The sequence below is a fragment of the Macaca mulatta genome, chromosome X (genome assembly GCF_049350105.2).
Source record: "Macaca mulatta isolate MMU2019108-1 chromosome X, T2T-MMU8v2.0, whole genome shotgun sequence".
NCBI lineage: Eukaryota > Metazoa > Chordata > Mammalia > Primates > Cercopithecidae > Macaca > Macaca mulatta.
Genome location: NC_133426.1, coordinates 81,731,664 through 81,746,995, shown reverse-complemented (window position 1 = coordinate 81,746,995; position 15,332 = coordinate 81,731,664). Strand labels below are relative to the sequence as shown.

At 37.8% G+C, this 15,332-nt stretch overlaps 1 protein-coding gene across 1 annotated transcript in view; it reads right to left on the bottom strand.

Moving 5' to 3' along the window:
• Positions 1-15,332, bottom strand: part of UPRT (uracil phosphoribosyltransferase homolog) — a 135,446-nt gene that overhangs the window by 112,415 nt on the left and 7,699 nt on the right. Inside the window, exon 3 of the mRNA XM_077987739.1 lies at positions 9,700-9,774. The gene's annotated coding sequence lies outside the window, so the exon portion shown is untranslated. The remainder of the gene's footprint in view (positions 1-9,699; positions 9,775-15,332) is intronic.

Genomic DNA, 15,332 nt, shown 5'->3' with positions numbered 1-15,332 from the left:
CTCTAGTGCAGCAGGTTCCAAACCTCAAGGTGCCAGAGAAAAAAGGCAGGGGCATGATACCCACTCCCAAGATTTAGAGCATGAAATTCAGGAATCCTGAGCTGAGCCTTTGGCCCTGAAAATATTTCAGAAATGAAGCCAGCTGACAGAACCCACCTTATACCACAGCCAAACTCCCAAGGAGATCAAATAGGATAAAAGAGAAAAAAAAAAAACAACCAAAGCACAGCAACTTCTAAGATTAAAGGAGCATTAGCCCACAAAGCTGAGAAAGAATCGGCACAAGAACTCTGTCAACTCAAAAAGCCAGAGTGTCTTCTTACCTCCAAATGATCATACTACTTCCCCAGAAATAGTTCTTAACCAGGCAGAGATGGCTGAAATTACAGAAATAGAATTCAGAATATGGATAGTAACAAAGATCATTGACATACAGGAGAAAATCAAAACCCAATCCAAAGAGTCTAGGGATTATAATAAAATGATACAGAAGCTGATAGATGAAATGGCAATTATAAGAAAGAACCTAAAAGATATGATAGAGTTGAAAAACACACTACAAGAACTTCATGATGCAATTGCAATTATTAACAGAAGAATTGACCAAGCTGAGAAAAGAATCTCAGGGTTTGGAGACTGGCTCTCTGAAGTAACTGAGTCACAGAAAAATAAAGAAAAAACAGTAACAAAGAATGAACAAAACCTCCAAGAATAATAAAATAATGTAAAGAGACCCAATCTGTGACTCACTGGCATACCTGAGAGGGAGAGAAACTAAGGAACTTGGAAAACATATTTTAGGATATCATCCATGAACCTCACTAGAGAGGCCAAAATTTAAATTCAGGAAATGCAGAGAACCCCTGCAAAATACTACACAAGAAGACCATCCTCAAGACACATAGTCATCAGATTCTCAAAGGTCAAAATGAAGGAAAAAAATGTTAAAGGTAGCTGGAGAAAAGGGACAGGTAAGCTACAAAGGGAAGCCCATCAGGCCAACAGCAGACCTGTCTGCAGAAACCCTACAGAGACAGAAGAGATTGGTGGTCTATATTCAGCATTCTTAAAGTAAAGAATTTTCAATGAAGAATTTCGTATCTGGCCAAACTAAGCTTCATAAGTGAAAGAAAAATAAGACCCTTTTCAGACAAGCAAATACTAAGGGAATTTATTACTACCAGTCCTGCCTTAAAAGAGGTCATGAAGGAGTGCTAAACATGGAAATGAAAGGCCATTACCAACAACTACAAAAACATACTTAAGTACATAGACCAGGAAAAATGTAAAGCAACCACACAAACAAGTCTGCATAATAACCAGCTAACAATATGATTACAGAATCAAATTCACACATATCAATATTAGTACTAACCTTGAATGTAAGTGGGCTGAATGCACCAACTAAAAGGCAGAGTGGCAAGTTGGATAATGAAGCAAAACACAATGGTATGCTGTATTCAAGAGACCCATCTCACGTGCAATGACGCCCATAGGCTCAGAGTAAAGGAATGGAGAAAAATCTACCAAGCAAACAGAAAACAGAAGAAAGCAGGGGTTGCTATTCTAATTTCAGAGAAAACAGATTTTAAACTAACGAAGATCAAAAAAGACAAGGAAGGGTATTACAGAATGGTTAAGAGTTCAATTGAACAAGAAGAGTTAACTATCCTAAATATATACACACCCAATACAGGAGTACCCAGATTCATAAAGTAAGTCCTTAGAGACCTACAAAGAGATTTAGATAACCACACAATAATAGTGGGAGACTTTAACACCCCATTGACAGTGTGAGACATATTATCAAGGCAGAAAACTAACAAAGACATTCAGGACCTTAACTCAACACTTGGACAAATAGACCTAACAGCCATGTACAAAACTCTCCACCCAAAAACAACAGAATATACATTCTTCTCATCTGCACGTGCCACATACTCTAAAATAGACAGTACAATTGGTAATAAAACAATCCTCAGCAAATTAAAAACAAATCTGAAATCATATCAACCACACTCTTGGACCACAGTGCAATAAAAATAGAAATCAATGCTAAGAAAATCAGTCAACACCAGACAATTGCATAGAATTTAAACAACCTGCTCCTGAATGACTACTGGGTAAATAATGAAATTAAGGCAGAAATCAAGAAGTTCTTTGAAACTGATGAGAAAAATACAACATACCAGAATCTCTGGGTTGCAAACAAAGCAGTGTTAAGAAGGAAGGTTATAGCACTAAATGCCCACATCAAAAAGAAAGATCTCAAGTTAACAACCTAACATCACAACTACAGGACCTAGATAAACAAGAGCAAACCAATCTCAAAGCTAGCAGAAAACAAGAAATAACCAAAATCATATCTAAACTGAAAGAAATTGAGGTGTTTAAAGCCATACAAAATATCAATGAATCCAGGAGCTGGTTATTTGAAAGAACTAATACAATACATAGACTGCTAGCCAGACTAATAATAAAAGAGAGATGATCCAAATAAACATAATCAGAAATGAGAAGGAGAACATTATCTGACCCCACAAATATACAAAAAAGAAACACAGAGAGACTATTATGAACACCTCTATGCACAGAAGTAGAAAACCTGAAAGAAATAGACATATTCCTATACACATAAGCCTCCCAAGATTTAACCAGGAAGTAATTAAAACCCTGAACTGACCAATAATGAGTCTTGATATTGAGTCAATAATAAAAACCCTACAAACCAGAAACAGCCCAAGACCAGCAGAATTCACAGCTGAATTCTAGCAGATATATAAAGAAGAGCTGGTACCATTCCCACTAAAACTATTCCAAAGAATCGAGGAACAGGGACTCCTCCCTAACTCATTCTATGAAGCCAGTATCATCCTCATACCAAAACTTGGCAGAGGCACACCAAATAAAAGAAAACTTTAGAAACCAATATTCCTGATGAACATAAATGAAAAAATCCTCAAAGAATGACTAGCAAACTGAATCCAGCAGCATATCAAAAAGCTAATCCACCATGATCAAGTAGGCTTTATCCCCAGGATACAGGGTTTGTTCAACACATGCAAATCCATAAATAAGATTCATCACATAAACAGAACTAAAACAAACAAAACATGATCATCTCAATAGATGCAGGAAAGACTTTTTGATAAAATTCAAAGTCCCTTCATGTTACAAACCCTCAACAAACTAGGCATTGAAGGAATAATAAGAGCCATCTCTGACTAACCCACAGCCAGCATCATACTGAATGAGCAAATGCTGTAAGAATTCCCTTTGAAAACCAGAACAAGACAAGAATGCCCTCTCTCACCACTCCTATTCACCACTTCCATAGTACTGGAAGTCCTCACCAGAGCAATCAGGCAAGAGAAAAAAATAAAAGGCATTCAAATAGGAAGAAAGGAATTCAAACTATCCCTGTTTGCGGATGATATGTTACTATATCTAGAAAACCCCATAATCCCTCCCCAGTTGATCTGATATACAACTTCACCAAAGTTTCATGACACAAAGTAAATATACAAAAATCAGTAGCATTCCTATACACCAACAACATCCAAGCTGAGAGCCAAATCAAGAATGCAATTCTATTTACAATAGCCACAAAAAGTATAAAATACCTCAGAATACAGCTAACCAAGGAGGTGAAAGACCTCTACAACAATAATTACAAACCACTGCTCAAGGAAAGAAGAGAGGATACAAACAAATGGAAAAACATTCCATGCTCATGGATAGGAAGAATCAATACTGACAAAATGGTCATACTGCCCAAAGCAATTTACAGATTCAAAGCTATTACTATCAAACTACCAATAACATTCATTACAGAATTAGAAAAAACTATTTTAAAATTAATATGGAAGCAAAAAAATAGCCTTAATAGTCAATCCTAAAGAAAAAGAACAAAGCTGGAAGCACCACATTACCCAATTTCAAACTATACTACAAGGTATGGTAACCAAAACAACATGGTGCTGGTAATAAAACAGACACGTACACCAATGAAGCAGAATAGAAAGCTCAGAAATAATGCTGCACACCTACATCAATCTGATCTTTGACAAAATCAGCAAAAACAAGCAATAGGGAAAGGACTCCCTATTCAATAAATAGAGCTAAGACAACTGGCTAGCATATGCAGAAGATTGAAACTGAACCCCTTTCTTAAACCGTATACAAAAAAGGATGGATTGAAGACACAAATGTAAAACCCCAAACTATAAAAACCCTGGAAGACAATCTAGGCACTACCATTCAGGACATAGGCATGAGCAAAGACTTCATGATGAAGATGCCAAAGGCAATTGTGACAAAAGCAAAAATTGACAAATGGGATTGAAGTAAACCAAAGAGCTTCTGCACAGCAAAAGAAACTATCAAGAGAGTAAGCAGACAACCTACAGAATGGGAGAAAATATTTGCAAACTGTATCCAACAAAGGTCTAATATCCAGAATCTATAAGAAATGTAAACAAATTACCAAGCCAAAAAAAAAAAAAAAAAAAGAGAGAGAGGAAAAGCAGGACTAGCTCACAGCTCCAGCTTACATGGACAGAGCAGAGTGTGGAGACTCATATTATGAACTTTTGCTCCAGAACTACTGCACGAATATATCAGAAAAGAAGAGAGAATCTACAGACCCTCTGAAAGAAGTACATCGCTCCTGCAGAATCTGGGAGAAAGCCCAAATACTGTGAGAGCCCAAGCTGTGACAGTGGGAAAGAGGGATCGTCCACCCTCAAATACACACCTTCACTGGGGAACCTGAAGGTTTAGATCATGGGAGAATAACTTGAGCTTACCTGGAGCTGAGTCAATTTAGAGAGCTGAGCAAAACACAAGGGTAGTAGAGGAAGCAGTGGGAAAAGCCCTGTGGGCTTTCTGGGTCCCCAGGGAAGCCATTTCTGACGTCTCACAGAGGTTCTTGGGGAGGGCTGCCAGAGGAACTGGGAAAAGACCACAGGGAGAGGGAAACCTCCAGCTGAACTTTGTAACAATTACAACTGAATGCGAAGTCTCCTGGCCAGAACTCAGGGAAGGGCATGAATCCGGTGTGCGGACTCAACAGGTGGGGAGGCGTGAAAGCCCTGCTTGCTTTCTCAGCTGGGAGGCTGGTAGCCTGGGCAAGTTCTCAGCCCTGCTCACCCACTGCCTGGAAACAAACTTGATGCTGTTGGGGAGAGCATGGTGGGAGTAAGACCGATCTTTTGGGTTGTGTGGGAGCTGGGTGAGGCCTGTAACTGCCAGCTTTCCCTGACTTCCCTGATGACTTGGATGACACAGCAGAGACAGCCATAATTCTCCTGGGACCATAACTCCATTGATTTGGGAACCACACCCCTATCCCCCACAGCAGCCTCAGCAAGCTCGGCCCAAAGAGAGTCTGAGCTCAGACATGCCTAACCCTGCCCCCACCCATCCTGGTCTTTCCCTACCCATCCTGGTAGCTGAAGACAAAGGGCATATTCTATAGAGAGTTATAGAGCTCCACTAATCACCTGATCCTCCGTATACTACCATAGCTGATGCTCTCTTGAAAGCCTGCCATGTCCTGGCAGGAGGCCAACCAGCATAAAAATAGTGCATTAAACAACCAAAACTAAGGACCCTCACAGAGTCCATTTCACTCCCCTGTCACCTCCACCAGAGCAGGTGCTGGTATCCATGGCTGAGAGACCTGAAGACAGTTCACATCACAGGACTCTGTGCGGACAACCCCCAGTACCAACCTGGAGCCTGGGAGCCCTGCTGCGTGGCTAGAGCCCAAAGAGAAATAACAATCATTACAGTGCGGCTCTCAGGAAGCCACATCCCTAGGAAACTGGGAAGAGTACTACATCAAGAGAACACCCCATGGGACAAAAGAATCTGAAAAGCAGCCTTGAGACCCAGACCTTCCCTATGACATAGCCTTCCCAAATGAGAAGAAATCAGAAAAACAATTCTGGTAACATAAAAAAAAAGGTTCTTTAACATCCCCCAAAAATCACACTAGCTCACCAGCAATGGATCCAAACCAAAAAGAAATCTCGGATTTACCTGAAAAAGAATGTGGAAGGTCGAGTATTAAGTTAATCAAGGAGGCACCAGAGAAAGGTAAAGTCCAGTTTAAGGAAATGAAAAACTGATACAAGATATGAGGGGAGAAATATTCCGTGAAATAGATAGCATAAATAAAAAAACAATTACAACTTCAGGAAATAAAGGACACACTTAGCAAAATGCAAAATGTACTGGAAAGTCTTAGCAATAGAATCGAACAAGCAAAAGAAAGAACTTCAGAGCTCAAAGACAAGGCTTTTGATTTAACCAAATCCAATAAAGACAAAGAAAAAAGAATTTAAAAAAATGAACAAAGCCTCCAAGAAGGTTGGGATTATGTTAAATGACCAGACCCAAGAATAATTAGTGTTCCTGAAGAAGAAGAGAAATCTAAAAGTCTGAAAAATATATTTGGGGGAATAATTGAGGAAAACTTCCCTGACCTTGCTAGAGACCTAGACGTTCAAATACAAAAGTTCAAAGAACACCTGGGAAATTAATCACAAAAAGATCATTGCCTAGGTACATCGTCATCAGGTTATCTAAAGTCAAGACAAAGGAAAGAATCTTAAGAGCTCTGAGGCAAAACCACCAGGGAACTTATAAAGAAAATCTTTCAGATTAACAGCAGGTTTCTCAGCAGAAACCCTACAAGTTAGAAGGGATTGTGGTCCTATTGTTAACTTCCTTAAACAATTTATCAGCTAAGAATTTTGTACACAGCAAAACTAAGCATCATAAATGAAGGAGAGATAGCCTCTTTCAGACAAACAAATACTGAGAGAATTTGCCACTACCAAGCCAGCACTAAAAGAAATACTAAAAGGAATCCTAGATCTTGAAACAAAACCAAAAGAGGACCTCCTTAAAGCATAAATCTCACAGGACCTATAAAACAATAATACAATAAATAAAACAAGGTATTCAGGTAACAACTAGCATAATGAATGAAATAGTATCTCAAATCTCAATACTAACATTAAATGTAAATGGCCTAAATGCTCTACTTAAAAGATTACAGAATTGCAGAATGGGTAAGAATTAATCAACCAAGTATCTGCCATCTTCAAGAGACTCACCCAACACATGAGGACTCACATAAACTTAAGGTAAAGGGGTGGAAAAAGAGATTCCATGCAAATGGACACCAAAAGCGAGCTGGAGTAGCTATCCTTACATCAGACAAAAAGAACTTTGAAGCAACAGCAGTTTAAAAAGACAGTCCAGGCGTGGTGGCTCATGCCTGTAATCCCAGCACTTTGGGAGGCCAAAGTGGGTGGATCACTTGAGGTCAGGAGTTGGAGACCAGCCTGGCCAACATGGCAAAACCTCGTCTCTACTAAAAATGCAAAAATTAGCTGGGCATGGAGGCGTGCACCTGTAGTCCCAGCTACTAGGGAGGCTGAGGCAGGAGAGTCACTTGAACCCGGGAGGCAGAGGTTTTGGTGAGCCCAGATCGCACCACTGTGCTCCAGCCTGGGTGATAGTTGAGACTCCATCTCACAGAGTGACATATAATGATAAAAGGCCTTGTCCAACAAGAAACTATCACAATCCTAAGTATATATGCACCTAACAGTGGAGCTCCCAAATTTATAAAACAATTACTACTAGACCTAAGAAATTAGACAGCAACATGATAATAGTGTGAGACTTCAATACTCCACTGACAGCACTAGACAGGTCATCAAGACAGAAAGTCAACTAAGAAACAATGGACTTAAACTATACCCTGGAACAAACGGACTTAACAGATATTTACAGAACATTCTATCCAACAACCACAGAATATACATTCTATTCATCAGCACATGGAACTTTCTCCAAGATAGAACACATGATAGGCCACAAAAAAACTCTTAATAAATTTAAGAAAATCAAAATTATATCAGGTACTCTCTCAGCCACAGTGGAATAAAATTTGAAATCAGCTCCAAAAGGAACCCTCAAAACCATGCAAATATATGGAAATTAAATAGCCTGCTCATAAATGATCGAGTCAACAATGAAATCAAGATGGAAATTAAAATCAAAACCACAGTGCAGTAACACTTTACTCCCACAAGAATGGCCATAATTAAAAAATCAAAAAATAATAGGTGTTGGTGTGGATGCAGTGAAAAAGGAACACTTCTACGCTGCTGGTGGGAATGTCAACTAATGGAAAACAGTGTGGAGATTCCTTAAAGAACTAAAAGTAGAACTACCATTTGATCCAGCAATCTTACTCCTGGGTATCTACCCAGAGGAAAAGAAGTCATTATCTGAAAAAGACATTTGCACATACATGTTTATAGCAGCAAAATTTACAATTGCAAAATATGGAACCCACCCAGATGGCCATCAATCAACTGGTGAATAAAGAAACTGTGGTATATATACACTATGGAATACTACTCAGCCATAAAACGGAAGGAATTATTGGCATTTACAGCAACCTGGATGGGATTGGAGACTATTAGTCTAAGTGAAGTAACTCAGGAATGGAAAACCAAACATCATATGTTGTCATTCATAAGCGGGAGCTAAGCTATAAGGATAAAAAGGCATAAGAATGACACAATGGACTTTGGGGATTCAAGGGAAAAGGGTGGGAAGGGGGTGAGGGATAAAAGGCTACAAACTGGGTTCAGTGTATACTGCTCCGGTGACGAGTAAACCAAAATATTACAAATCACCACTAAAGAACTTACTCATGGCCAGGCACAGTGGCTCATGCCTGTAATCCCAGCACTTTGGGAGGCTGAGGTAGGTAGATCACCTGAGGTCGGGAGTTCGAGACCAGCCTGACCAACATGGAGAAACCCCGTCTCCACTAAAAATACAAAATTGGCCAGGCGTGGTGGCACATGCTTGTAATCCCAACTACTTGGGAGGCTGAGGCAGGAGAATCACTTGAACCCGGGAGGCAGAGGTTGTGGTGAGCCAAGATCGCGCCATTGCACTCCAGCCTGGGGAACAAAGAGCGAAACTCCATCTCAAAAAAAAAAAAAAAAGAAAAAAAAAAACTTACTCATATAACCAAATACCACCTGTTCCCCAAAACCTATGGAAATTTAAAAAATAACTAAAAAGGACAAAATTTTTAAAATAATCTAGCCCCCACCCCCAAAAAAGAAAACAGAACATTTAATGATGGTTAATATCAAAATTATTTTGGGTCCAATGAGAGATGGGGTGCTCCAGCTTTTTACAACCCTATTTTAAAAGCAAAGAAAATATTCAGTTTATTTGTTTGTAAAACAAGTATTTGATACAAGTTTAATGGGGTGAATAAATCTCAAATATGTACAAATAAGTGGGGAAAGTACAGAGATGGACAGGTCAATGTAGGCATCAATTTACTACAGGTACTTCTCATTCTGAAAGTAAATCTGCAATTCATTTTAGAAAAAGTGTGATAGGAAAGGAACAGAACGGAGGTAAATGAAAAAATATACTATGTAGCATACCTAAAGAATCAAAGATTTGTCTTATTTTCTCATCTATCCATGATATTTGCTAATTATTTCATTTATTACAGAGACAAGCTAAAAAACAGACAGTAATGCCTGTAAGCTGACCGAGCCCACAGCTTTTAATTGAGGGGGACAGTGGGAGGGCAACATCTCACTGTATTTAATACACAAAACAGAAATCCAAAACACTTACCAATTTGTACTTGTTTGGGCTGGCTAAGGGAAACAAATGCTGATGTGTCATCAGTCCAGGATATGTGAATGTTGCCTGTAATCACAAATTAAAAGTAAAGTGAACATTAAAAAAAAAAAAAAGCAAAAACCAAAAAACCCTACTAAAATGTGTGAAAAGGAGATGAACAGACACTTTTCAAAAGAAAATATGCACGTGGCCAACAAGCATATGAAAAAATGCTAAACATTGCATAGTAATGTTTGGAAACTATTTTTGAAATTATAAGATTAAATGCATATGCAGAGTAAAACGTAGCATTTAAAAACTACACAAAAATCAATTCACTATGTCCTTCAATGATTTAATTCAAATATTGCTTGAACCCCCATTATGGGTCTAATATGATAGCTACTTAAAGATGACAAAGAGACACATGTGATCCAGGCCCATGAATAATTTAAAGAGCAGTTCTGAAGTCATACAATTCATGCCTTACATACAACTTTAGGAGATCCGGTGTGGGGAAAGATTTTTGTGTTACATACAACCAACAGGAAGCTTATCTGAGAATATATAAATGTGCTTGCAAATAAAAAAGAACATGAAAATGAGCAGGAGGCTTGAACAAGCATTTCACAAAAGAGGATACCCCAATTACTGATACAAATTTTTTACAGTGGTAAATTTCATAGGGAAAGTGCAAATTACAAAAAGAAAATACAAATTGAAAGTATAGAAATACCACTGCACATTAGCAGAATGCCAAAACTGAAAAAGATGTACAATATCAAGTATTGTTGAAGATGCATGACTCAGAGTATAGACTATATTATAGTGAATAGACTACTCCCAAGTCTATTCACAAAAGAAATGCATGCACATGTACACCCAAGGGACGTATATAAGAATATTTATAGCAGCATTATTCATGATGACCCCAAACTGGAAACAACCCAAATGTCCAACAGGCAAGTGGATAAATACACATAGCATATTCATGCAATGGAATACTACACGGTAATAAAAATAAATTATACAGCTATATGTCACAACATGGATCACAAACAGAAGGTTGAATAAAAACATCAGATGTAGAAAATAACTATATGATTCCATTAAATAAAATTTAAAAGAAGGCAAGTCTAACCAAAGTAAGGATGTCTTTAGTTTTCTTTTGTGTAGAAGGGAAGATTTATTACTGGGGGCTCCTGGGAATATGTTAATGCTCTATTTCTCCACCTGGGTGGTAGCTGCTTGGATGTGCTCAGATTTTAAAGAATTCATAGAATTGTTCATTTACCTTTTATATATTTTTATTTACATTATTCACAATAAAAATGGTAAAAAAAAAATTGGAAAGAAGGCTATTTGGTGAGCAGAGGATCTGAGCCCATGAATTTGAATGGTCTTAAGGATTGGGGGCATCAAGCTATTATATAGTCTCATGAACCCACCTTCATTATGGAGTTAGCTCCATGGAGGAGGCTGTCATAGTTTGTCGGACTTTCTCTTCTCCAGAAAGTGTTAGAGACAACATGCTCAACACTATCCCTACTGAGTGGAAACTGACATTTCTATTTTTATCTGTTATTACAGTATCATTCTTCTCAAACGCAATTTCTTTTCAGAATAGGTTGGTAATTGGTAAATAGGGAGGAGACAGGGGAAGTGTTTAAAATATGGAAAGAGGGTTGAAAGACATGGTTTAAAAATCATGTTGATTTTAGTTATCATATACCATGAGTACAAAAGAGGAATAAAATGATAACAAGCCCCTTATGGACAAAATTATTGTAAGACTAAACTAGAATGATCAATCATCACATTTTGTCATAGGATATTCTAGTATTGACAGTCCTGCATCATATTTAAATCCTAAACTTAAAATATCTTTTATTGATTATGTGCTAGGTTAATGAATTTCCCCTGATATTGCTAATAATCTGAATGAGCTAGAGAATAAGTTATATTTCAGAAACTTTCCATGATATGTGAATTCTTCATCATTTTTATGTTAAATTTGTTATTTAGTCAGGTGCAGTGGCTCATGCCTATAATCCTAGCAATTTGGGAGGCCGAGGCAGGAGGATTATTTGAGCTCAGGAGTTAAAGACCACCCTGGGCAACATAGTGAGACCTCATCTCTATTTTTTAAAAAAGAAAAAAATTATTATCTTAAAAAAACAAAAAACAATATTTAAAAAATCATTAAACTTTAAAAAATTGACCAATCATCTGTTTCACCTTTCAATTTTTCTCCATATGAATGTGCTTGACATAACTAATACTTTTTGTGAATTTAGCCTTTCTCTTTGGTATTATACTGCAAGCATTTAAACATGTCATTGACATGCCTATCAATCTTTTCTTGTGTTATTTCATCTGCTGCTTCAAACATTGGAGAATTGTAATCCCTGTGGATTCTTCTTAGTTTCAATTAAATAAAATGTCTCTTCCAGTCCCCAATCTCTTACCCTTTCCTTGACCTTTGCTTTAAACATTGCTTGTTATACATAGACCCCAAAGGCAGATCTTACTTTTAATCCTGAAGCCCTTGTTTATCTTTTACATATAAAAGGATCAGATGAGGGGAAAAGATACTCAATTTATGAGGGTTTATAAGTAAAGGTTAAACAAACTGGGCTTGTTTAGCTTTGAAACTGGATTAGTTTATTGATGTTGGGGAGAAGAATTGAGGAATTTTAAAGAAAAGACTTCAAGTAGATGAAAGAATAGATGGCATTGAGCAACTGTTCTCCACTTCCGTTGAGAATGAAAGGAAATGGACATACTAGGGGGAGAAGGCTTTCGTCTTGGAAATATAGAAATGATACCCAGCTACTGAGATTAATATATTGGGAGACAAGACAACCAAAAAAAAAAAAAAAAAAAGGATTAGGTTGATCTTGCCTTGGTTGCAAAGTTATATACTACATAATAACAATTTAAAAATTTGTATAGCATTTTGAAGTTTACAAAACAATTTATCATAATTACTTCATTTGAACCTCACAGCAACCTTGTGAAGGAGGTATTATATTCACTTAGGGAGAGTATTATATTTACTTAAATCCACTTAGGGATGAGGAAACTGAGTTTGAATTGCCAAACATCAAAGAAGCTGGCAAGTAATACAACATGATTTGTTTTAAAACCGTTTTATTAGATATAATTCAAATGCCATATAATTCACCTATAAAGTGTATGATTCAATAGTTTTTAGTATATTCATAGAGTTTTGCAACCATCACCACAATCAACTTTAGAACATATTTTTATCACTTCAAAAAGAAACCTCATACACATTAGCAGGTATTCCAATTCCCCAGCACTAGGCAATCACTAACATTCTATCTTTGTAGATTTGCTTATTGTGGCCATTTCATATAAATGGAATCATACAATATATGGTATTTTAAATTTTTTTCACTGAGCATAATGTTTTCAAGGTCCATCCATGTTGTAGCATGTATCGACACTTCCTTCCTTTGTATGGCTCAAAAATATTTCTGTCTTAGTCTGTGCTGTTATTACAGAGTTTCTGATAAGGGGTAATTTATAAAGAACAGAGATTTATTTTTTACAGTTCTGGAGGCTGGGAAGTCCAAGGTTGAGGGCTCTGCATCTGACAAGGGCCTTCTTTCTGCATCACCCTATGGTGGAAGGCAGAAGGTGAAAGGGCAAGAAAGCATGCATGTGCATGTGAGAGATCAAACTCACACCCTCAAGCTCTTTATTTATTTATTTATTTAGAGGCAGAGACTTGCTCTGTCACCCAGGCTGGAATGAAGTGGCACGATCTTGGCTCACTGCAACTTCTGCCTCCTGAGTTCAAGCGATTCTCCTGCCTCAGCCTCCTGAGGAGCTGGGATTACAAGCATGTGCCACCACGCCCAGCTAATTGTTGTATTTTTAGTAGAGATGGGGTTTCACCATGTTTGCCAGGCTGGTCTTGAACTCCTGACCTCAAGTGATCCACTGGCCTAAACCTCCCAAAGGGCTGTGATTACAGGAGTGAACCACTGCACCCAGCCCTCAAGCCCTTTAGTAATCAACATTAATTCATTCATGAGAGTGTAGCCCTCATGACCTAAATATCACTCATCAGGCCTCAGCTAATAGGAATTAGGCTGAACTGGGGATTAAGTTTCTAAAACATGCTTTTTAGGGTGTATACTTAAGCCACAGCAATTTTATTGTATGGATATACCACATTTTGTTCATTCAGTTACCAATTGATGAACACTTAAATTGTTTCTACTTTTTGGCTATTCTAAACAGTACTGCTGTAAACATTCATGTTCAGGTTTTTGTGTAGACATATTTTCATTTACAACTTGATCTTCAACCCCAGTTTTTTGTCATAGGCAGAATTCTAAGATGGCCACTATCATTTCCACCCTCTAGTATATATACCCTACATAATCCCCTCCACTTGAGTGTGGGCAGAACTTGTGAATATGGATGGGATATCACTCCACTGATTTGATTATGTTACATGGCAAAGATGAGGGAATTTGCTGATGTAATTAAGGCACTGAATCAGTTGACTTTAAGTTAATCAAAAAAGAGATTATCTTGGGTGGGTCTTTTCTAATCAGGCAAGCCCTTTAAAAGAGGGTCCCGTCCTTTCTTGAAAGAAAGATTCAAAACCAAAGAGATTCTCTTTCTGGCCGTGGAGAAGCAACCAATCACGTTAATTACCTATAAAAGGGGTCACATGGCAAGGATCTGAGGATCCCTCTAGAAACAGAGTAGTCCTCAGCCAACAGCCAACAAGAAAACAAGGATTTCAGTCCTACAATTGTAAGGAAGTGAATTTTGGGGCAATCAGTGAGTTTGAGAGAGGGACCCCAAGTCTCAGATGAGATTGCAGCCCTGGCTGATATCTTGATTTTTATCTTGGTGAGACCTGGAGCAGAGAATGCAACTCATCTGTATCTACGCTACTGACCCACAGAAATAGTGAGATAATAAACGTATGTTGTTTTTAGTCACAAAGTTTATGGTAATTTGTTATGCAGCAACATGAAATCAGTACAACATCATACTGATGCTTTTGCAATCATACCATTCAGTACTGCCTCCACGTACCTGAGTTTCCTTCCTTCTCTGTAATTATTAATAGTACCATAATTATTGCAGTTACCTGGGTAACAACAGATCTTTAAAAAAAATCTGATTCTGCCAGAGAGGCTCCCTCAAACATAAATAATGATTCAGGTTAGTAAGAAATCACAGAATCATGGGTTTTATAGCCAGAGGGATCTTACTGATATTACATTAATAGACAGATATGAACCCTCATCAGGCTCAGCCTATTAAAAATTGATGTCACACTCAACCCTATCGACCCCTTTGTAACCCATCTCATTAAAATAATTTTCCAGATAACTCTCAAATTTTTCTCATTCTCATTCTGTCACCCCACTTCGATGTCTTAGAATATCTTGAAATTGCAACTTGGAGAGTTTAAGATGAAAACTTTGAAGTGAGCTCTGAGAGCTTAAAAACATCATACTGAGTTTTTAATCTATAGCTTTATCATGGGTCTACATGCCAGTCACACAGATACAAAGACATGTTTTCACAGTTCACTGGATCCTTCACACCAGAGTAAAACCGTGGAGCTTTAAAACAGCAAGCAAGTT